The 26,368-nt window shown below is 40.1% G+C and overlaps 1 long non-coding RNA gene across 1 annotated transcript in view; it reads right to left on the minus strand.

Annotated features, from left to right (window-relative positions):
* LOC122404976 overlaps nucleotides 1–26,368 on the minus strand; it is a 155,182-nt gene that overhangs the window by 5,557 nt on the left and 123,257 nt on the right. The gene's annotated exons all lie outside the window — the stretch shown is intronic.

A 26,368-nucleotide genomic window follows, 5' to 3' on the forward strand; every position in this document is an offset into this window, starting at 1 on the left:
TCTGTTCTTCTTCGTGGACTTTCCTTGTACAAATTTTAGTAAAATTAAACAGTATACGTTTGACAAATTACTTGAAATTAAATCGTACGTCAAGGGGTTAGATATTTTCAATGATTTTAAAAATGGTCGTTCGAAGGATATTTAAAAAGACTCAAGTAATTAAATTATATGAATTAGTACAAATTGGACTTCTTTAGACTCCAAAATTGCTTTGCAACTAGTGGAAAATTTTAGGCCATCCTTGCACAGGACGAAAATGCACTAGTTTTCATTACGAACGAACAACGAGAGTACGTCTGACGGTGGAATAGAAGTAAAAAGTTAAGGAACCAGAGACGTCAGGTCGTAAATCTCCAAAGTTAGTTACACGGTTCCATTCACCGGGATCATTGCATTAAATTGCATCAGAGTATTAGAATTCCCTGTCGTTCTGTTCTTTTCACTCGCGTCCCCGCGTCGACAAAGCAAGCAGTGTTCCTGGCGCATGTTTGGCCAGTATATCATGCTGAACGGGTTTCTTTCTCGCCCGGAGGGCTTCTAATTAAGCAAAACGTCGGACGCATGGCTGTACGATAATACAGATTAATGTAAGAACACTCGACGTGTACTATATCAGGTCAATGAAAGTAATCGCGTTAACGGCCACGAAGCCGGAACGCTCGTTATCTAAGGAACCAGTCATAAACGACGATAAAGGCGAAACTTTATTTTGCACGCTCTTAAACCTTGGAATAACAGATTCACCGGCATGGCAAGTTTTAATTAAGTGGGGGCATCCCGGGAAAATTTACTGCAAAATCGAGACTTATTCTGGCAACTTCTCATTGATTTAAGGGGGCAGCCTGATAATCTCAACCGAAAAAATTAATCTTTCGCTTTTTCAATACACGCGAGCAGAAAGATGGTTGAAACTTTCTGGAAAAAAAATTTCAAGCAAGCGATATTCTACATCCAAGCAGCTGTTAAAACCTTCAAGTTTTCATTTTTTAACCGATTCAAGGAGAAGAAGAAAAGTAGAAATACCAAGTACATATTTTTTGTAAAATTGATAAATAATTTTTTGACAGATTAACGATATATCTTAAATTGTTTCCAATCGTGTTTCGATTTAAGGGAAACAAATAATTGGTTTGGAAATATTTCGTAACTATATTACGACAAGGTACGTGTTTATTTTGATTTTTATTTAATTGTTCCTTTATGCAAACGAAAAGAATTCACGATTTTCTGCAAAAAATATTAGATGGTAATTCGCGATAGTGCGTGTGTGATGCGCGAGGTAATTTCGAGTAACTGTCAACTTGCCGCGCCGGATAGAGCCGTTCGTACTGGTTTCTCGTAAGTCGAAATTACCGGGAACGTAACAGACCGTGTAATGTCATCAGCTGGCACGTTGAAACCAGAAGGCACCACGGTGTCTCTAGAAATTGGAGAAAAGCGACTTACGTGGCTGTTGAGGTAACCTGACGGTTTCAGTGATTCGCTTGTCTAGTAGAACTTCTTGTGCAACGTAATCAAATACACTGTCGTACTTCACGAAAGTACGAGCTCCTCGCAGACATAACGATTTCTTTGAGAATTTGTTATAGTACCAAGAGAAAGGTTATTGTTAAACTTAAATCTGCCTTCATTCCATTACTCGATATTCCTTATTATTTTTTTATAGATAATTTAATACAGATATACAAAGAAGCTACTCTTCAATCCATTCAGAAATTATCATATTTTAAACATACACATCGAATTTTGAGGAAACATTTCTGGTCGCACATTATATTTTTGGTAAATAATTTTTTTCTTCAAACTGCATAGGTTTTCGAGGCTATGTCTATTCACCAAAAATGATTGTGATTGACCCCTGCAATCGAAAATAATTTTTTCAAAACGATTTAAAATTTTTTTTTTTGCCGAAATATTTAGGCATCTGCCCCCTGTCGATTTTTCTTACAAATTCGTTTTTAAAAGTTGTTTAGTACTTTTTTGTAGGTACCCATGGGCTCTACTTTCTCCCGAAATTTCATTGAAATCCGTTGACTATTCTAGAAGTTATGGCCGTTTGATGATTGGACCATGTTTAGGGGGTATTTTGTCATTTTACGGGATTAAGGAACATTTTTTCCAACATTCTTAGAATTTCTACATATTCTTCACTAAAATACGCGTTGTTTGCACTTTGAAACATTAAAATCCTCCAATCCGTTCAGGAGTTATGACGTTTTAAATACACGCATAAAATTTCAGGGAAAAGTGTGATATATGGTCAGACATTATATTTTCGTTAATGAATTTTTTTCTCGAAAGTGCGCAGGATTTCGGGGGTATGTGTAATGACCAAAAACGATTGTAATTGACCCTCGCATCCGAAAATAATTTTTACAGAATGATTTGAAATTTTTTTTTCACCGAAAAATTTCAAGCACCTATTCTTTGTCAATTTTTCTTAAAAATTTGCTTTCACAGGTTATAAACATAAAATGGTCAAGGTTACAATTACAAGAAAATTGATAAAGCAATATTACTTTTTCTACTCGCTATAAATGCACTTTTACTCGTCGAGATTAAAATTTATTAAAAGTTTCTTCGCGAGACTGTGAACTTGAGTATCCCGGAGCAAAGATTCATCGCAGGTGCATCGATCGTAAACAGCAATATTAATAAAACTGTATGCCTGTCGTAACTGGGGAATATATCAGGAGGCGATCCTAGCTCGGCAGCTCGTCAAGAGATCTCGTATTGCATAACAGTTTCCGCATATTTGAATTACGGAGGATCGCTAAATCCCAGCGTTCCAAAGCCAGCCTAACGCCTGGTGCCGTCATTATCAGCAGACATTACCTCCAACCGTAATAATTCGCTTCTTGTCCTGGGGAAGACATCGTAACGTGGATTACGAGCAACGAGAAAACAGGAGGCACAACGTATGGATCATTCTGCGAATTACAACGCGTATAATATCGATCGAACGCGTGAATTTCGTCTTCAAAGAATCCCTTCGTGGTTCAAATTCGAACGAAATCAATCTCTTGCGCTTTTTTCGAACCTCTTCTCGTTGCAGAAGTTTCAAAAAATCAATTTTTTTCGAATCGTTTGAAAGTATATTAAATTATTAAATTCAAGGAAACTATTTCAATGTAGTAAAAATGTTCAGATCTCGTACAGCGGATCTCGACACCAGTTTATATACAATCTATACGTGTTATAACGGGGGGTAGAAATGTTCAATTTATAAAGTATCGTATGGAGTTCATTTAACGAATCATTACTGTACATGGAAACCTATTTCAACTAACGCAACGCGCGAAAACGGGTAAACGAACGCAATAAAGGTGCACGCGTGTCCAATGCTTATATCGCGTGATCATTTTCGAACCGGAATACGATGTAGAGGATCGAAAATAGTAGAATAGTTCCACGCTGGGTTTGCCAACGCAACGCTCGGTCGTAGCGAGGCCGTTTGAATATTCATGATCGGAACGCGAAAGGACGAAATTAAAGGGAGGAAGATTCTTACGTTCCATCGAGATGGGACGAAAATTTCTGTGCAACGAAGCAGAAATGACCTAAAACTGTATTATTATACGGAATGGTCCACTTAAGCCGTATCATCTAATTAACTTCTTCAAGTGCAACGATAAGGAAAAAAGTATCGTATATTCGAACGGCTTTGTAAAGTAAATATGTTGCGATAAAAATTTCTTGCTCGTTGTATTTTACGCTAATAGACGTTCCAGAGATTAACGATGATTTTAAAATAACAATTATCGCACTTTCTGTGTTATACTAAACCTCGATAGTAAGTAAATTTATTAAATATTTCACTGCCTTGGCTCTAAATTCCCCAATAGTTGATATTATTGTCTTTTGAATATTTTAAAATGCAAATTACATACGATACATTTTGTTGCATTGTTACATGATAATTTTTTTTTTTTTTTGGAACGTCCTTTACATCGACGCGCAGAGAAAGCTTTTTTTGAGGCGAAGAAACGTCGTCATCATGGAAATGGATTTTCGGCGTTTCTTTCTTGAGAAAGGATCTTCGTGTTTCCGGAGAGAAAAGAGTCGTCTCTTTCGTCGCCACCGTGTTTAAAATATTCATTAAAAGTGCGGTAAAAATTTGAGAAAGTCGGTAGGCGAACTGTTCTATCTAAAGCAGATATGCACGTGAGAATTATTTAGTTGAGAATGAAAGTACTGATTTTCTTATCTCCAGCTTGTTGACTCGCAAAATAGTATTGACGAAAGAAATAATGATAGAGGAGTTAGACGAACGAGATACGCGACTAATAACTGTTATGAGGTATGACCTTAACAGAAAGTAACCTAACTTGCAGCGAAATAAACTTAATAAAAAGCTACTCGATCTAAGGTACCAATATTACTGTATGCATCGGTCGTTTCTAATGCTAAACAGGGTCTCTTTTATCGTACTCGATCGCACGAGGTAAGCTCGCGTGTAAGGATCGTCTAACAAACACAGTTTCGTTCAGAGCCTCCGGTATCGATGGTATCGTGTTTGATATTGTACAGTTATTAGCAACGAAAATAGCAGTTACCGGTATTCTAATTTCTGGAACGCAATTCATGGTAACATCTTAACGATACGCTACCTTTTGGATACAACACGCGTCCACAATTGCCACAGCCGACAAAATATTTCGTTCAAACGTCACGATTTAAACTTGCTTCGCTTCCAGCCGAACATTAAGACAGGGAATGACGTCGTTTAGCAAGTTTTCGAGAGAACATTGTGAAAGTTATTAAGCACTGTTTAAGTTAAGAGAGAAAAGTGAGCCTTTACTGCGGACTATTGTTACGCTTTCAAATTCAATTAAATTTTTTAAACCTGGGAAATGTTCCAACGTTCCAAGAATGTCGAAACAATTAGGGAAGCATTAATCTCATTTAATATTTTATAGTACAAAAGAAGTAATACAAAGCTTAGAGATTTTAATATATTAAAATAATTGTATAATTTTTTATAAAAATAATATGGATTCATTATTCTATAATCTCGAGGTTGTCGGATTTTATAATAATGAAATTAACGTAAAGCTACGTTGAAGTTTGCGTTATAAATTATGAGAACATAGAATTTATCTTGTGTCTCATACGATATAACATAATAATGTGGTTCCTCATCGTTTATAATTAAGATTTCCACGCATAGCGGTGGAAATGTTCAATTATATTTCTTATTATCGATCGTTAATAGCTCGTTCTGTATTTTCTCCGGGGCCAAGTATTTCAACACAATTCCGATTCAAATTATTTAGCGTTCTGACTAACGTTAATTACTCACGTGTATTACAATCAGATCTAAATAAGCTCGTGTCTTGCTGTGAATATAACAGATTTAACCCAAATATTCCCAAGCGCCAAGCAATGAAGCTGTCTCGTAATCATCAGATAATTGTTGTTTCCCTATATGCTTGATAATGCACATCTCACTACCATCAATAGCGGCTGTGACCTGGCGGTGACATACCATGATCGTTTGTCATACTCCCAACACACCATTAATATTACCAACATAGCAAACTAATTGTTCGATTTTATCTACAGATTCTGCCACGATTTAAAATATTCGCGTACCTTAATAATTCTGTACAATTTATTACTACATTCTTACTGCGCAAACGCAAGTATAGTTTAGATTTAACGTGCATTTATCGTCTTTAGAAAGCTCCTTGACGAACGATTCTAACTATAATCAAAAATTAAGAAAATCGTTCTTTTTTTTAATTTTTTCGAACTGAATGTTACTGTTTCGTAAGCATAAATTTAGAATAAATCTTTGAGGTACATTAAACGAATGAAACTTTTGCTACTGAATACAATTTTGTATGCATTTAAATTTGTCGTATGTTTGCACATGTTTCCACCAGTTTGCAGTTGTTTCCTCCAGGTATACAAAGAAAACTAAATGCTTACAATTAGTGAAAGTTATTGGAGAAAGAGGAACGTTTTAGAATTGTAAGAATTAATTTAAACCTACCGCCATAACGAACGCGTCAATTATTATCGATTTCCACGCGAAACGAGACCTCCTCGATCGCCATAGAATCTCACAAACAAGTACAGCACCATCCGCCTTGCACGAGGGATTGTACACGCATTCGTGTACTCTTCACCGTGTTCCTGACAGTCGCTGTGACTATAAAACTGCCAGTGGCAAGTTCAAATAATCGGCTGCAATACGTATCCAGTTAATTTGGCCGCGTTTACACGTAAGACCGCGAAGTTTGCCGTTAAATCATACGGCAGACGCTGTACAGCAGCGCGAAACAAGGCTCGTGGTTGTTAAGCGCATTCACCAGAAACTTAGTTACGCGAGCAACTTCGAGTATCAGTGGAATCAGAGACACAAATACACGCGCGCGCGTGTGCGTGTGCGCGCTACGACGAAGACGGTCGAGACACCTTCGTAGCTCGATCTTCGCCATGGAAACCAATTTGGGGATACTTGTATCAAGGTATTGGGACTATTTACACCGCGCGTCTTCGATAAGAACACCGTCGATGATTTACCACCCGGTGAATATTAATATTCACTTGGAACGCGTCGAACGCCGCGCGCTGGCTTAAAATTTAATAACGTCGAGACTTTGCCACTCCCCTCAGGATTTTGCTACGTTCGTTTATCGATGAACCGAGTTTGATTAAAATCCATCCAGGCCTAACGAGTCTGGTCTGAAAATATCATTTACGCTATTTTTCGCGCCGGAGTGCCTTCTTTGACATTGCTTGATCGAAAGAGAGTATTAGGGAATGATCGAGTCTTTTTTAACGAGTAAATTGGTGGTGGTTCGATTTAAGTTTAAAACGTATCGATAGAACTACGAGTATTTATTTCTTGCTAGTCTTACATTTATTCAGTCACGAAGGAACGCATTTGGTACGGAAATTCGAATTTTTACCATATGGCGGAGTAAATCGATTTACTATCCGGCTGGCTCATACGGGAATCAATTTCGGAACCAGGCCGCTCGAATCTCAACAACCGAATTCATAAGTTGCGGCAGCTCGGCGAATATCGAGGAGGATCGAAGCGATTAACCTCTAACGAAGGAAAAATCGACTGACGTCATAGGGTAATCCTTCACGCTGAACCACTAGAATTCTAGTTCCACCGCGTTCCGATAAAACGGAAATGGCGAGGGGGCGTAGCGATTTATCGCCCTCCAACCACACGCTGCCAAGAATACTTCTGTTTTCTTTTCTCAAACTTGCTACAACGTTCGCAAATATTCACGTTCTTCCAGCGTGTTACAAAAGGGTTATTAATTACTGGTTAAACTTCTTTGTTCGAATGTTGTAAGATACGAGTTAAAAATGTACTAATTTTGTTAAAAACTGTTCGAAACTCGAGGAGGGGGTCGTTCAACCGCTGTGAAATTAGGCGTAGGAAAATTTAGAGGGTTTGCACATCTGGTAGGGCCATCGAGTGCAAACGCTGTGAATTTACGACACGTCGATCACTATCGAGGACAAAGTAGTAAGATTTTCGAAGTGCACCTTGTCGATATAAACCTGGAAAGCTTATGACAATGAAGTAACTTCTCGAGCCTTAATCTTTTACTAAATTAGTCAAATTAGGCGTTGAATCTAAATCTTGTTGCAAATACATGATATCTTTACTTACAACAAAATGGAGTTTAAAATGCAAATAACGAGGTTTTGTATAACGTTTCAAAAGTGTTACGATTATTCTGACATTATAAAATAAAATAACAAGAAACTATTATTGGCCTTAGCTTTAACGATAGCAGAATGACAATGGTATCGATAAAACTATGCAAACAGTTTCACCTGTTGCGAATTTTAACGATTTTTACTTATTAGTTTCTGTTTTAATGTGTCGCTGCCGACGATAGAAACCGTTAAACGGTGTTTCTCGCAACAATAAGATATTACGAGAAGCGTCTTTTCACTGCGGCCGTATAATACGAGTTTTATTTTCTTTTTAAAGCTTACAGACCTCCGGCTAATATAATCGCGGAGCTTCAGGGTTTCGCGAACCACAGTTCGAGGAACACTAACTTAAACGACGATACGCGTAAATACACGCGATATGAATACGTTGCTTTCCGCACGGGACGCATAAAATTACGCTTTAGATGGATATAACGTTACTGCCGGGACGTATATTTTTCCCTTTATATGCAGATACCCCGTCGGGACAAATACATGTCTCGAGAAAAGTGTATGTTTGCAAATAATTCCGTGATATAAAGCGTAATATCGGTTTACAATCGTCTGCGCTCGTCGAGTAAAATCCCATTGAAGCCAATCATCTCAGTTTTAGTAAACACGTTACGTAGGGGGTCGTTTTCTCGATTGAAAATTAAGAATTTTTGAGAAATTTACTTGGAATTAACGGTATGATCGATCCCCTGCGTGGTCTTTACTATTCAGTATCTTTTATAGTAGAAAAGATATTATATCGACGAAATAAATAATATCTACGATATATTTGATCAGGGTTGTTTCTTAGATATTTTCGATACCAGCTCGAAAGACGTGATTTCGAGAAAAACAATTTCATTCCTATACTTTCACGTCGATATTCAAAATATTTGAATAACCGTTTGACTAAACGTTTTCTTTTCACAGTAAACCGTATTATAACTTCGTCAATGTTTCAAATTTATCGATTCGGAAGCCTCAACGTGGTTCTAAAATATGGTCCAGTAGTTCTTACGAACGAACGAGTTTCCGATGTCATAACGCAAAAAAAAAAAAAAAAATAAATGAATGAGTTTGGCGGGACCAGGTAGATTTTATCGCTAAGCAGAAACAGCGTTAAAACGAAACGTGTAACGAATTGATACGATCGCAAGCGCGGTCTATGAAAAATCGTCGCGCGATGTGTCGCGGTTTCGGAGGATTAAGGCTCGATAAATCACCCGGTGGCGATTTGTTTCGTTATCCGGTTCCCGCCGATTTTTTCGGCGATCCAATCGACCGGACACGACGTAACGCGGCGAAAATGGGCGCGCGCGCAACCGTTAAAAATAAATCATCGCGGCACGGGGAAAAAAGTGAATGAATGCAGCACAGCGTCAGCTATACAAGGGAAGCGATTGCTAGCAAATTTTGAGGAATTCTTCCGAGGTTGGCCGCGTTCCAAGCGCGCAAAGAGTCATCGCGTTTATCGATAGTCGCTATACCTAGCCGCACACATCGGGGTTCCTCCGCGTTCTTTATCCGTTCTGAACCTGAAAAACTGTGAACGATCGCTGACGTACGATGGAAGCTCACGGACAAATCGAATTAACGATTCGAGCCGTTATTAAGGAAGGCATCCAAGATACGAGTGCAATTTATAATAGATTCGTACATAAACAAGTTGGTTAACAGAAAGAATAGTGTTGGGTCTTTCACAATAGTTTGACAGGCAAGTCTTGCTTTATTTTACTGTTGAACTAATATCAGTAGTCTACGTAAACATTGTAGGAATTTTCTGTATCGTTACCCCTGGTTTGCACAAATATATTTTTCTTGAAAATAATTATGAGATTGCAAGTAATATTCTATGCACAAAAGACATTTCTGTTTCCAAGTTCTAACGTCTCGTAGCTGTATTCGAAATTAAGAATCGAGATCGTTTCCGAGCAGACAAGTAAACGAAGAATCGTTGCTCGGTACACAACTAAATTGGTGACCGTTTCTGCTCAAACAAGTGGAATGGGAACGGTATTGGGTTGGACAAGTAGAACGCCGATATCTGGTCTAACGCGTCCGATATTACATAACTGGAATAAGAGTCGAACGGGTCAGGCAAGTAGAACAGGAACCATGCTTGGTCAGACTAGTAGAATGACACCCGTCTCTGATCAGACAACTGGAATCGGGATTGTCAGATAAGAGTAACCGTGCCAGTTTGCTGAATAAAGGATATTCCGGGCGTTCGTGACCAAACATGTTGATCTTTTCGTATCTTTTGTTGTTTTCAAGATTATATCGCAAGGGTGCAACGTTGAAGATTTTAGTATCATCCCTTAGGAAGAGTCTGACGTTTCACGTGACCAAGAAATCAATTTTCATCAATAATTCTAAGAATTTCTCAATGAAATTGAACGTTATGCGATGACGGTTCCCGCGCTCACCAACAGAGGGCTACGCTCTCTCGCAAGTACTCGATCGACCATTACCAACTTCGACGTATTTCTATTGTAATCCATTTTGTTGACGATTACATTGACTAAACACAATATATAGAATTATGAGTTCCGTAACGTTAAGTTTGGGATCTGTAACCCGTCGAATCTACCACGAGTCTGCAATTTCATTTCGCGCAACGTAATATCTCGCAGACGTTTTCGAGCCCATCCGACGTCCCCGCGTGTAAGCTCCAACGGGTATGAAAATCGCTGGAAAGATAAGACAGAAAAGACGGAGAAAGCCTGAGAAATTATATCCGTATATAACGCATCCGATATGCAGGGGGGAATTTCACCATTACGATAGAATATCCTTTCTATAAATTCCTTTTTTGCTTCTCTCGGGTATCGGATCCCCGTTTGATTACTTTAACGTGACATACAGCTTGCCCTTATACCCGACGTCTCTAAGGATCGTATACCAAAAGACACCGAACTGCCTTCGTTTTACCAAGCAAGATTAAAAGAGCAACTTGACCCTTCCTCATCGATAATAAATACTTTGTTGAAAGCGGCGGAAATGAGACGGGGCATTGTATTCGAACGTCACCGAGCTGCTCTGTTATTTCGCGATCGACTTTCGAATTTTATGTGCAATTCTAATTTACGTCAACGGTGCTAGAGTCTCGAGGAGATTGAAGTTCGCAACGGTCGATCGAGATTTATTATCAAACAACGATAATATCGTAATCTTTGCGTCAAGCTAGCAACCACTTTGATCGTTAATATATTCTTTGCAATAATTTTATTCTTTTCTAGTCGATCGGTACTTCGTTTCACTGACAACGGATTATTATTACCAGTATTTACCTGTTGCGAAATAAATTTACTCGTAATTATTTATCGTATCTAAATACTTGGTATTCACAGATCAGATAATTACATTATATATCGATATAAAAACGAATAAGTACGAATACTTTGAAGCATACCATCACAAACAGAATACAAATTGATAAGGTTCTCGTCGGATTTCACTATCCTCGCGCACAAAGTCCCGGAGGCTGTCTCAAAATTCAGAAAGAGAGTTCATTGTACGCGAGGCTACGCTCTGTTTACTTAACGATCCGGGTTATGCGCATAAATTAAACGACATACGCTACCATTAACCTCCATCATCGCGTCGATGCAATAAGGGTGTTAACGTCGGTAATAGAGCATCCTAAGTACGCCGCGGAGCACCGTGGCAAGTGCAACGAAAATTGCCTCCGTAGCAGAGCTCGCGGAAACTCAAAATGAGATCTAAACCTTCCGAAACGGCGCGTTAACGCGTATCTCTGTGCGACGCGAAACTATCCGTGATATCGTATTATCGAGCTCGAGGGTTGAACTCGCGACAGCCCCTAACCGTAGCGCTGGACCGTTTCAGGAATGATTTATAGCCTCCTGCATTAAACTTACGCGTTAATTTTATCCTTGCAAGATTTTAGATTCTGCTAATTGCAAGGCGCGTACTCGCTTTTCCGCTAGAGAGGGACGACTGTTTCGAATTAAGGGGAACACGGTGCTACGAGTGTGTACACGGAACGAGAACAGCCGAGTAATTTTGTTTTACGAACGCTGATTATAACGTGCGACACGACCCGATTTCTAGGGAATTTCTTTACGCGCGAAACTTAATTATCCGTACAACAGCGAGCCTTGACTGAGGCTAGAAACGCGATTTTTTATTTATATTTGGTGTACGTAATTCGAAAATATTTCTTCTCGTCGTTCCATATGCAAGATGATTTAATAGAAGTGAGCATGACTATAGCATGAAAAATACAAACTACCAAGCGAGATTTATTGTCGATGTGGGGGTGTGGAATGCATTATTGGTTCGCATTCTTCACCGATAACATCTTAAATGGTCAACGATGTCGGAATTTCTCGGAATTCGCACTGCCTTCCCTATTGGATGACTTCCCACGCTACGACGAAATTTAAAATACTTCCAATAGAATGTGGCACTGGCTTAGAACGCCAGGATTGTGGTATAATACGATACGAAAATGTATCCAGAAAAATTGTTTCGCATACGATACGAAACTACATTAAAAAAAAAAAAACAAGTGCAAATACGTATTGGACTTACGTTGTTGCAGCAAAGAAAAATATTCTATCAAAAGATGGTCTCTCGAATATCATGCTTTTTTCAAAATTCTAAATTATCATCCTTGTTCGATATTTGTGCGCTCAAGTTACTTAGGAAACTTCAATTATTTTGTATCGAATAATAATCTGGAAGCTCGCAGACTCGAGGAGACGGTTCGATATCGAAACGAAGCCCCGTGAAGCGCAATAACTACGATAGTACTCGGTCTTGCCTCTTCTCGTAGTAATTTTACTGCGGGAAGACGTCGCGTTTCCTTATCGAGCGACTGGATTCGCGATGGTAGACGAAAAAGGAGTGAAGGGGGAGGGACGCTGAATAGCGAAAGATAATCAAATGATGCCGGATTACACGCAGGTTCCCGCGGATATCGTCCTCTTTGTCAAGGAAACGACATTAGCCTTTCTTGTCATCCGGGAGGTTAACTTCGTAAAGCCCGGCGTGCCTTTGTGTTCCTGAGACGGTGAATGTACGAATGCGTTTCCACTTATCGCCGTGGGCGTCAGATTGCCAGTGTACAAACGGAGCCAAGGAGAAACAGCGTTTACGTGATTAACCTCCCGCGAATGGGACAAGAAAAACGTAATTTGTGCCACTGTGCAGGGTAATTAAATACTTTGGGACTACCTTTATTTTTATTCGTTGTTCCCAGTCACTTTTGTACTATTTTCTTGAAACTAGAACCTCACGAACCTTCGTTTTATTCTATGGATGGGTGCATCTACTCCATACTATGGAACAAATATCAGTTGTGCTTGTAATGTTGATTGAATTAAGTTAAATACCTCTCGTAATGTTCTGTCTGAATTTGGTAGTGAAATTTTCCATTTTTATCCTCGAAATTTACGAGGTCTGTGGAGACAGTTCCCGCGCTCGCCAGCAGAGGGCTACGCTCAACCTTTCTCTCTCGCAAGTACTCGATCGACCACCCATCCCTGTACACTCCTTGACCGACGAGTACACGGGCACCTGATTATCCACTCTTGTCGCTCGCAATTATCTATTATTGTCTACTCGTCGCCTAACGCGTATAGTTTCGGGAACTAGTTGTCGGGAATATTCGGGGTGACTCGAATTCGGCGAGATCGTTAACGCACGATAAGTAATTAACTGCTTCCCCATAGTGTCGGAAGCGAAGTCCTTTGCACAAAGTGATACTCCCGTAGTCATTTACATAAAGTGCCGAGCTATAGCTGCACAGACCCACCTTATGCCTGTACAATGAACGTCATCTATCAAGTCCAATTTGTTTGTACGCCGTCGACGAATCTCGGTGCCCGGTGCTCGTCAACAGACACTTCCGCGATGGAGGTAAACTCGTCCGAGAGAAGTTAGCCCCGGAGTTAGTGGCTGGTTTTGCATAAGCTGCGGCAAGTTCGAGAAGAAACCTTGCCCGCTCGTAATTTATCTAACACGAGGGTTCTGGTAACTCGTCGGTCGCCAGTTGCGCCCCTATCAAAAAGTCTAATTTCGCGTTCATGAATACCGGATCTCCGCGAAGTTTGTACGCAATAATTACGGCACGTCGACGATGATCTATAAGGGTCTCGAGCGACTTCTGGATCCAACGCGATAGCAAGTTTCCTCTCGACGACACCAGCGTCGAATATCGTTCAGGATAAAAATAATTTTGTTTGTTATAATCGACCGTTTCCAATCAGAATTACTGCTTTGATGGGAGTCCCACTTGCGAATGTACTGAAAGTACTGGTAATAAATTGTGTCGAATTGCTCGCTGCTTATACATAATTCTAAGGTCTTTAATCGTTTCTAAAGTCTTAGATTATGAATGTAATTTTCAAGAAAAATTGAATCTACAAAGCTACTCTTACGTTGAAGAGAACAGCACTGGTGATTAATTGGTTTCAAAATTTTTGTTTCGATAATGATCGTAACACAGCGGAAGATTTTTTAAAAAAGTTACGTTAAAAAATTAATTTTCCATTTGTACCAGATAAATTGTATTTATTATTGTAATAATTTTTTTTTGGCTTCTTGTTTCCCGCTGGTTGAGAAAACGTGGAATATTTAATGCGTTCCTGAGAACCCGTGGCTCGATTGCAACGCGAGAAAATGGCTTCGTAGCCTATCTAATGAAACCGACTTTCTCGCGTTATTCTCGTTCACCGCGACCCAGAGAGACGAAAAAACATTTACCCGCGATATTCGTGGCTGGGATAGGAATCGCTTGGCAAAAATGCCCGTCTTTGCGTTAACCGTGACCACGATGTACCAGACCACCGAACGCGCCCGAGTTACCGTTACATTATGTAATTAAAAAGTACGAACTGGTCGATGTACGCGCCAGGGGAAACATACTTTCCCCGTAGTTTTTCGAGGTGCGCGTAACGCGGCTGGTCGTTTAATAATTTTCCCCGGGATAATTTAATACACGCGCCGCAGATAACTTCGTTCCAAACAGGAGGGGACTGTTCGTCGTCTAACTGGAAACTGGAGAACCCAGAAACGATCGATTCGAGCGTGTCTCGAAGGATCCTCGGGCATTTCCGGTTGATTCGGTTCGATCCCATGCATGTAACGTCGTGTTCCTCGATGATTTTGAATTCACGTAAGAGGAGGTACACGTCCCCGGGTAATTCGAGGACCAAACAATATTGAATCTCGATTAAGGAACAACTTCGTAGCGGGTGGATAACGTACGGTCGCAAGACGCGCGACAATGCCCGATCTAATAAAGAATTCCCCGCCTTATCGCCGCGACGCTTACGGGGCCCAATATCTCGCGACGTCAAAATAATCTCGCGACACCGGAGCACGTACCATCCATGGGGTTTTTGTCCAACTACGTGACCGAATTGTGGAAGCCTCGCGCACGGGAAACGTCGCCGGAAAGAAGCGACGTTTTATTCGCGCCTCGATGCTCGCCGAGATTTCGATACGAGCCTTGTTTCATAAATAATTCGCGCACCGGTGTATCGCGTGCCTCGATGTGTTCTGTTTAAAATCGATCCGCGAGAACGTCTTTGAAGCTGTTGGCGATGTCGAGAAACGTTTCGAACGAAACGCTTGCCGCGCTCGCCAGCAGAGGGCCTCGACCTGTACCTTTCTCGCAAGTAATCGATCGCTGGCTACGATAAGACAGCTGGCTAGCAATTAAGCGAGTTTGGATTTGATTTGGATAAAGATTTCTCTCGCATCGTGAACATTTTTAAAGTTTATCCTTTACACGACCTTGCGGTAATGACATTTTTAAAATTGGTGAATATCGGACGACCTTTAGACGATGTACCAACCTTTCCAAGCGTCTCACTGGAGATTTCCAATCGTTTCAGTACAGTCGATTTGAATACCTTCCACGGTCGTAATGCTTTCCCGCAATTCCCACGACGCTCTCCCAACATTAAAATCGTGTCACCATTTTTAATAATCGCACAAATGAACTTCGAAACTGGCACGCTCGATAAGCGAGACAAGAAAACGTTAATCAGTTGAGAGCGTCCTATACAAGACATCGTTCGTTTACAATGATAGATCGAAGACTATATGCAAACGTATTGACATTAGGTATTGCTTGTTCGAAACATTAAATTAAAAATTTCTCCATCGACTTAAAACGTATTTTACGTGACGAAAATGGTGTCTAAATCTCGTTATTACAACCTTAATCTAGATTTTTATCTAAAATATTTATCGCCAAATAAGAAAAATTAAAAAAAATTTATTTCACGATAAAACGATTGAACGGACTTCGATAAAACTTTACATTTCAAGCCTATATCCTCACCTTAAGATTTGCTTAAATTTTCAGCGTAATGGGCCAATAGATATTGATAGTTGTAAGAATCAGTACTCGAAAACATTATACGCGATTAACAAAGCGTTGTGTAACTAAGAATATAAAGAAAAATAAATAGAAATAGAATGGTTGAGGTGTCCGCGCGTGTTCTGTATGCCCGGTACAAGGGTTAATCAAGGTACTTGGCGTTTTGCGAGGACCCTTCGTTCCCTGGCACGCGATCAAGTTTGTCTCACTGTCCTCGAGGTGGAACTTTGAAATTTACCGAGACGAACGAAGTGTCCCGGATAGGGGTCGAAGGAAATTCTGTGGTCGAGCACGGTTCTTAGCTCTACGTTGACCACGAAACTCGATCGAAATTCCGTAGCGACCCGGCGAAAATCGAATTATACGAGACTGGCGTCCGCAGGATAGCACGCGGACAGCGATAACAACGATGGTGGCCAGCGTTGTTTCGACGGAAGTGTATTTTCGCGGACGTGTCAGCGGCGATCGTTTGATGTGTACCACGATCAAATAGAAAATTGGATTTCACCGGCATCACCTGGCGACGAAATATCGCGCCGTTGTCCCGCGTTTCGACAAAATTGTCACGAACGTCGCCGTCGCGGCATTATCGACGACATTGCAGTTTGCGGTTTACAGCCGAATCCAAGAGTACTTTAACCCACCGTGGATCTCCAGCTCCAACAACTAATTGATAAGCGTACCTCGGGTCTGCATCTTCGATAGAATTTATATCAGATGGAAAAGGATCGCGAGTCCAAGTTATAACGTCGTCGGGATTAGAATAATCCATGAAAGAGCAATGTTTTCAAGATTTCGGAATATTCGTTTTTCTAACAATATTCTTAGAGAATTTTATATCCTAACTATAGGTTATTGAAATACTTCTATCAGGGTTCGAAAGTTTTCAGCCTCTATAATAAGATTTATTTTTAAATTATGGAGTTTCTATGTAGAAATAAAAATTTTCTCGAGTAACGGTATTTTTTTCTCAATTTAAAAATATTGAATAACGACGAATAGGTAAAAATTATAATGCAATATCGCTAAAGTTGATCATGAAGGAGCAGTGATTTTTTTGTCTTATATTGTCTATAAAAAATGTTTAATGTAGCACTCGTTTAGGGCTGGTCAAGGTAGCGTAACCCCTAAAGACATTCGGTCCTCATCGAACTTAGAACGTCGTCCGGAGGGTGAATTGTCTCTAATCTCGAAATTGATCTCTTTGAAACTCGTGAACCATTCCTGGTCCGTTGAATAATGAACGTGCCCAATATAGTCTTCTCCATGGACAGCACAAATGTTTCGAGCAGCTTGGTAAGCATATATACCTCGATTCAACGCGACCAGCGATAGGCGTCAGGATTATCAATAATATTTGAGACATCAATTGTATATATCTGATAAAAGAAAGAATGAAAGAGCAAGAAAATATTTCGACTAAAGGTCAATCGAACGTTTCACTGTTTTAAGAGAACAGTACATCAGAGACTATTGCTCGTTTAATGAATAAAAGACTAAGAGAAATTATTTATAAGAGAACTTCCATAGTCTCGTAGAATCGATTCGAGTTTGAGGAGGGTAGCGTTTAACGACGCCCTTTCGCTTCCTTCTTCAATTTTACTAATTTGTTAAACAAACGATTTGTCCAAAAGAATTATCTGCATTAAGTCCCTTTAGTCGGATAATTACTTTTCATTGTCCGTAACAAACGGTCCCCACCATATTTTCTGAGAGCTTCTTTCCCGTCCGGTCGAGTAATTATTAGTAAAATGAGACACATCCAGCGCGTAACAAATGATTCCGTTCATTAGAAACTAATTACCCAACTAACGAATCCAAAGATTGCTCGCATAAATTCTCATTCACTGAAAAACACGTTTATTAAGGGAGGGTAAAGTTACCCGTTGCGCGTTACGGGAATGAAATTGCGCCTAGCGCCATAATAAACATAATTCGATTCTCAAAGTAACGTTAGAGCAGCATCTACTTTTTATCGAGTTATCAGGATCGCAGTAGCAATTAAAACGTTACGATTTTCATTCCTTGATCGCCGAGTGTCTCAAAAACTGTTGGGTTTCGAATAGTCGTTTGTTCCCTAAATTCATTGATCGAGTATTGAACATTTTGTTTAGAAGAGGATGTTAACTTTCGAGTCGCATAATGTTTGCGACCAATACTCGTTCCAGTTTATTAACGTTTTGGTCTCCCTACGTTGGTGTCCTCCAATAGTTTGTTTAACAACGAAAGATAGAGAAACTGTTCATAATAAAAGCAATGAGTAAACAGTTACAAGTCGTTTCGCTAACACGTCAATAAATTTTTATACAAAATATATGGAATTCACAAAAATAAATCCAGTGGTGTTTGTTAACCATTCGAAACATAATAAAATGTTGTAGAAATTCATATGACATTTTATTTAAAAATAAAACAGCTTGTGTTCGACGAGATCGATGAATTTAGACACGAAGACAAACGTTTCGAATTGCCTCGATTTTTCGATACTTTGTGGCCAGTGGTTGAAATCTGACTCTAAAAAGTAACATGTGCAGACCACACCCGAAGAGGAGACACGGAAATGAATTTCACAATCGATTGATTAAGGGCTAGCGCGTGTCGCGAACGACGAAGGGGAAATCGAACATCCGAGTAAACGGTAAAAAATATCCAAAGGCCGGTCACCGCATCGCAAACCGACATCCGCTAACGCGAGTAACGAGTGTTTAACTAAGTTGAATCGAAGTCGGTTTAAAGAGCGTCCTCGTCGTCGATCGAACGCGGCTTTTCACTCTGTATCGCCGATGACACCCACCGTAAAAACGGTGACTTCGTTACGGATGCTAATGAAAGGGATCGTCGACAATTGAAACGGATTTACGCCCGAGTTTCCGGCGCCAGAGACGGCCGGAAACTCGGGCAAAAGGGGACGAAGGCAATCGGGAAATAGGATTCACGCATTGTACTGTAACTGCCAGGCGATGTTATGGATTAATTCTCTGAGCGTTTCCATTGTCTGAGCTTCGAACAGAAAATGGATCAGGATTCTCGCCATTGTTGCCTCCCCCTCCATTCTGTCCGTACTCCTCGCGAAACCATGATTCTCGATGTGCTCGCGAGCGAATTACAATATTATCCGCTACCAACGATCAGTAATTATACACAAAATTGTTTTTCACCGTTCGACCATCGTCTCTTTGCTCATCGAACGTAACGAAACCCGCGTTTCTTCGATCCCCGTAAAAGGGACCATCCACCCTTTGAAATTACTATTCCACTCGACGTACTGAAACGTGATCGAAATGCGAACCGTAGGAACGATTTTTCCTTTCGTTTTTCTGTGGCAGTTTAACTCGAAAACGCTGAATTCCTAAAACCACAGGAATGAAAAACGTGACGTACAGTTCAAAATCCAATAGCCCGCACGCGAGCCTCCCTAACGCGATAATGTTCCCCGAGCGCCGCGGTGTCCCGCGCGACGATCCCGCTGTCCAAAAAGACGCGCTGGAAAATTTCGACAAACGCGAATTTCTGCGCAATGTAAATGTTCCGCCTCGCATTTTTATCGCCGCGCGGTCGTCGACGTTGTTCCCTCGTTTCCAAATGTAACGACAACGTCGAGCGGCCTCGTCCGCGTCCCGTGGGTTTCCCTCCTCAGAAGCAGAAACTGCTGCGCGAAGAACACAAAAGAAATTAAGTTGTCGTTCCCCCCGGTGAATGCGGTTGCGCAACAAAAATGAAATATTCATGGACGCCGATAGGGACGACGACGCTTTGCATACGGCGCGCCTCTGGCTCTCTAATATTTTTGTTTCGAAAAGCTGCGTCGCCTGTTCTGTCCACAGGTCTCGTTGTATTTCTCGAAACGCATTGAACCGGGGGTCCAAGAAAAATTATCAATCGTAAGGGCGTTATGCTTTTGCAAGAGTCGACCAGGAAAAAATTTTGAAACTAGGATGGACCGTGTTACTTCATCTTCCCTACTCACCGGATTTAGGCCCCACAGATTACCATTTATTTCGATCCCTAAAGAATTCTTTAACAATTCAATAGCGACAAGCATGTATGGGAATTTATACAGACGTTTTTCTTGTCGAAACAAGCTGATTCTTTTGCATCAGAAATTGATCAGTTACCAAATAAATGGGAAAGGTTGTGTAACTCTTTTAATAAAGAAATAAAGTTAGCGCGAAGAAAATGGCAATTACTTATGACTCAACACAATAGAATAGGTTTTGTGGTAATTAGGATTGATAACAACAAACGAATGAATTGAATTGAAAAATGGTGCACCTCGTCATATTCGAAACACACCCTTCTGGTTGGACTCGATTACTAATTGGTTTAAACATTTTGTAGAACACGTTAAGCCGTCCAAAAATGATTTAGTTCTACCAAATTCGATATATCATGCTATTCCATATTACGAACACTATAAGCCTAATATGGAAAATGAGGACCTCGGTAAAAAAAAAGTAAAGATTTACTGTTTCCAGTTAAAAGAGCGTAAAATTTTCTATAAATTCTATTTAAGTTTTTATAAAAGTTCTGCATGTAAGTGAAACTTGTGTATAAGAAAAAAGTATTCCATATTAGGGCAACTGACTATCATTTACATTTCACATTTAAGAGGTCGTTCGCTGAGTCAACTTTTTAACATGTTGCGCCGAATTTGGAAGACTTTCCGAGTCGTGAAACCGTTGGAAAATACGGGGAGCAACAGGGTACAAAACGCGGGGAAATATGCGCCGCGGGAATTAAATTCAAAAGAGAACGAAGCGCGAAAAGTATCGCAAACTAGGAAGCCATTCGTTCCGTTGCCGCCGTGTCTCGAGAAGCAATCTGCTTCATAATCTAATTCCTCGTCGATGGAGAGAAACGGGAAGCGTAAAATACGTTTCACGGTGTCTCGGCCATTTTCGTGCTGTATCGTTTGTTAACTTCGCCAGCCACCTCCACGAGTACAATGGTCTCTTCCGTTTCTTGGCTCCGCAGAGAAGCGGAAAAATATATTCCGTGGGACGCGCGGAGGAGTTATGCGAACCGAGCTGTTAGCAGGATCGCTATTGCGAACAACTGGACCGACTGGAATCACCATTGAGAAAGAAGCTTCACCCGACAGTGGAAGAATTGTACTTTATCGGGACAACGTCCGGCCACATGTGGCAAAACGGATATTGCAGAAGGCATTTGGCTTCGAGAGAATCGTTCGCTCAGCGTATTTACAGATATTGCGTCAACGAAAAGCAAAAGCAAAGAAACAATTAAAAAAAAAATAGAAAAACGTTTGCTCGGTCTTTGAGAAAAATTTACTTTCGGATTAATTATAACTTTGTGGACTCGTTGATTTATGGTATCGATCTATGTTATTCTATCTTAATCTTGCTTTTATTTTCCTATCGATGATTGCTTGTCTCGAGTTCTTAATAATGAACGAATAATAATAACTTTCTTCTATTAGGAGAAATCGTGGACCGATTAAATTTATATTACATTAATATTCTGTTCTTTATGTGACAATAGTAAAACTATAATTGTGACATATATATAATACTATACAATTTCTTTACCTAATATTAAATCAAGGTTCACGCGTAAAAATACTGCAGATATTTGGAAGTACTAAAAATATCAATTTTTAAATGCTTTGATATTACTGTAGCTATAGTCGATTATATTTGCTATTCGCGAATAAAATTTTCCCGATTCTGTGACTCCTCATTTTCCTTTCCTCTTTCACCGGTGGTCTCTACGAAATACTGCGCGAGAGACTAGAGAAAGAGAGCGAGATAGAGATGATTCTCATCGAGAATCCGTGCTACAAACGGTTACTTATCTTCTGGGAATACACGAGGAATCCTCAATCACTCGTGGAACGATCGAATGAAAAAAAAATAAAAAAAAAAAACGAAACGTCTTCTCAACGAATGAAAGGATAAAGTTTCCGTAGCGATCTATCGACGCGATGCAATCTAGCGATGGAGGAATCTGTGTGGGTGAGAGAATTCTTGACGACGAAGCCATCCGTCGATAGAGAATACCTGACAATACCGATCCATATCCGGACGAGTGTATACGTCGATGGATGAAAACTCATCAACGAGACATATCCGTAACTTGTCGTCGTTGAGTTGATCGTTGAGGGAAATGACACGGCCGGAAGGCGCTCTTTCATATTTTTTTTTCTTCCCTTTTTTTTTTTGATGTCAGTCCTGCACGCGGTTGGATTAAAAACTCGCGAAAGAACTTTCATATAAAAGTACTTACAACTACGGAGGGGCAAAAAAACAAACGGGTTGAGAGATAACTTCGAAGGGGCGAAAGAGAGAGAGAGATGAGAGAGGGAAGGGAGTGAATCTTGAATCTTGAAACTGGCTCGCTTTTGAACTTTTCTTCCGGGGGCAGAGAAAACCGAGGTTGTCTCCGTTCTTCTCCTACCTTTCTTTTTACGGTTTCCTTTACCAGAACGACCTTCATTAAATTTATGTCCTCCCGAAAACTACTTCGTCTAATTAATTCAGCCGGCGTTCCCTCGTAATTCTTCGTTCGATCTAATCGATGAAACGCGTTCGATGGAAACGACGTGCCTATAATCCTTGAGGAACAGGAATATGGTTCATGGTGTCTCCATGATGACGTAAAACCTCGTCATTAATACTTTAAAAATGTTGTATATTAACCACACTGTAGACATACAGCTAGGTATTTAACAAAATGTCACTGTTAAATCAATTTTGAAATTTGTAAATATACGGGGGTGATGATCTCTCACTTCGTTGTATAATATTTCATCTCAGGATCGAGGCAGATCAATGTCAAAGCTACAGATTACATATAAAGAGAACACACTTTAATGCTGTATAAATAAAATTTAAATACTATTGATATCTGTGGAACAGGACGTATCAGTTTTCTCGAGTTTTGTATAATACAAATGGTACCAGCATATATTTTATAATAGTATAATAAAGATAATAATAGTTCTAGTATTACTTCGGCATTTCCATTCCGATTAAATTGTAGCTTTGACTAGCGTATATAGAACGCGTCAGTAGTGTCGAATTAGAGATGGGCGAACGTAATCTGATTTCATTTGCTACGATATGATTAGATGTAGACACACTGTAATTACGCTGTCATCGCACGGAAATTACCGTCTGTTTGCGATGTAATCGCAATCATAAATCTTAAACCGTGGAATAACACTCTAATTACCGTGTAATTATCGCGCGATTACAGTGTAGTAACGCGGAGCTTAATGCACTCAAATTAAAGTTTTTCCAATTCTGTTTCAATATTCAGTCACTATCGAATCTAAACTTCAAAGTGGAACGTATTACTATTTGCAACTATGTCATCGTGTTCTCGAAATAATTGAACAAGTCTTATAAACGAAAGATAAATGAATCCCCATCGTGTACTAGAACTTGTCCATATAAATTGCAAAAAAAAAAGAATGAAATAAATAAAATATTTTCATAAATTGATTACTCTTAGTCTAAAATGTAACAAAATACAAACAAATATTCTTTAGTAACCGGGTATGGGGAACGTTAATAGCAGTGAAAAATGTTTTTACTTGGAGCTATTCAGCGACTGCGAGTCTTTATAGATATTCGAAACCTGATCCACCGTCTACAATAGAAAATGCTCCAAGTCCGTTGCAGGTGCCTCGGGACGAAAAATTCTCTCGACAAGTAACTACCAGTTATAAAATTGAATCCTTCTCGTGGAGCCCGAAGTGTCGGGCGGACAGAACTGATATTTCAGCACGTTGTCCGCGTAAATGGTTCTATTATCCCGATCAAAGATCACCGGGGTAAAAGGAAAGCTCGAGCAGCCAATAAGCCCCGGGAAATGGCACGTCCGAAGCACATTACGGCTGCAATGCGGTCCCACGTACCCGTTGACGTTTCACGGGATATAATTTCCTGTAAGGACATCGCTGGACACCGATAAGCGGTACCGTCGAGGGGACCAACGCGACCGGAGATCCACCAAATTATGTTTTCGTGTCTCGAGATCAATCCTGATCAAAGCCCTTTCCGATCGAACGTACTCCGCGAAGCGTCCTCTGATTCTACTTACAATTTTCTAACGCATTTTTAACCTATCGTAAACCATATTTAACTGAAAATAAACTGTTTGAAATTATTATTAGACTTATTGTCGAACAGCTTAGAACGCGTTCTTCATTCTTTTCGAATATTAATATTACGAGGGTTTGAGATACTCCAAATTGCTTAAGAGCATAGAATTTACTGGACTTACTTAATTTGCAATTTTATTATAATTAGTTTTCAAGTGGTAGACTTAGTTAAGGAAGTTTAGGAAGGACTGACCCACGAGGGATGGACCAGCTCCGATTTGCTAATCAAGGTATTTCCTATAACAGAATGTTTGTATTTAAACAACGACCGAACAGGAGGATTTAAGAGAAAGGAAGAGCAGAGATCTGTTTAATCGAAAAGGTAGAATAGGCCCGCGAGTAATCGGCCAAGTGAAATAGGTCGACCATAAATCAGGCAAGTAGAACAGCTGCGTTGTCGGAATGACCAAGTGGAGTATACCGGCGCTTGATCGGACAAGTAAAGTAGCTAGGCGGTTGAGCAGACCAGGAGAATTTGAAAACAAGTGAAACAAGGCTACGCCTGTTCAGACAAGTAGAAAAGACAAGCCTTCGAGTCGACCAAATGGAAAATGTCCATTATTAGTCGGGCAGAAAAATTTCGATGAAGTTTGTTACGTTATTGTAACGCTAACCGATTATTTCACTAACTTGAGATCGCGTAACAAAACTTATAAACAGCAAATTCAGAAGGAACATAGAAATTCAAATTACAATTCAAATATATATTGCAAAATACAAGTCAACTGATTATATATCGTTCCTGTATACAAATATAAACAACTGAAAGTATTCAATTTGAGATTTTAATTAAAATATGGAACGAACAATGCTATTAAATTTAACCTTGTATTAATTAGTCTACAAGTTTCGTCCAGAATGTGGTGATTATTTCCCAATGTAGAAACACGATTAGAAGTGTCTGAGATTACACAGTATTAGCGTAGAAAGTGATCGTACGTAGTATCGTTTGGTGAAATTCTTGCCAAGAGGTTAATAAGATCCGGTCTGCCCGCGAAATGGAATAAGAAAATCCTGTGGATAGTTGTTTGTCGACACAGCTCATTACTGTCGACGGAGTCGTGATGCTTCGTTGAGAACGAGGCACAGAGTTCTCTTGCAATTTGCGTCGCGTTTGTCATATTATACGCGTCCCAAGCTAGAAACTGGATCCGGCTGTGTTGTGTGGGGCTTTTGTACCGTCGTCACGCGTTCTAATGCGGTGGAATGGAATTAAATGGGAAGTTCAGCTTTGCCCCTCACCGCCCTTTTTTTCTCTTTGTTCGTATTTCTGTTATTTTTCCCTTATTTTTGCCGGACGAAACGGTCGTTAACGTCAACATGGAGTAATTATTCCGTGTGTTCTGCGCGGAACCGACGTCCCTCTTTCGAGCACAGTGACACAGGATACGAGGAATACGAAGAAGCTGTGGAACACCTACAAATATGTCCGCGAGCGAGTTAAGAATAAAATGTAACGAGAGCGTCTCGAAATTTATCCTTTTTCGCGTAAACACCACGTAACGTTGCTTATCGTTTAAATTAACGTGACAGAGCTCAAGCTGTATTTTTTAATATCTGGATTCAGGATTAATACGAGTACAAGTGAATTTCGAAAGGTTCGAGAGATATTTAAATTTACACTTTGACGTTAAATAAGTTTTATTTCAGCCAACGCTGTTTTTCCGTTTTTGGGTCGATTCGACTTGACCAGCTCCTGTTGCAGCATCGTTACAGTATCTCTTGGTAAACGCATATTGCAGATCGCGAGAGAGCACTGTTTCCCATTCCCGAAGGATACGAGAAACTGCGAATGGATTGGATAAGTCGTAAGGGTAAATGGAAATGGCGTTTAAAAGCCTCGCGGGTTTCGCCTTTATTTTTGGACGCCCAGCCTCTCGGTTACACGAGGTAGCTTTTAGAATAATGAAACATGAACCACGTTCGATGAATGGATCATCAAGCGTGTTTTGAACACCTGGTGAAAAAAAAGGAGGAAAGCGCACGATCGAGAAAGAGAAAATTCGGTCGGCGAGTGGAAAGCATTGCACTCAAGAAAAGAGGGAAACTCTGTTCGAGCTAAGGCGAGGAAGGCACGATCTCGTCAGCGCCGCTCGCGAAAGGCGTGAAAGTTTCTTTCGCCGAACGATTCGTTTCCACGAAACCCTATCGTGTACCTTAATTCAGCAAGGCTCGTGTAATCCGATTCAACAGAG

This window comes from Colletes gigas, unplaced genomic scaffold (genome assembly GCF_013123115.1).
Source record: "Colletes gigas isolate AHSC1104 unplaced genomic scaffold, ASM1312311v1 Colletes_gigas_Sc00003, whole genome shotgun sequence".
NCBI classification, from domain to species: domain Eukaryota; kingdom Metazoa; phylum Arthropoda; class Insecta; order Hymenoptera; family Colletidae; genus Colletes; species Colletes gigas.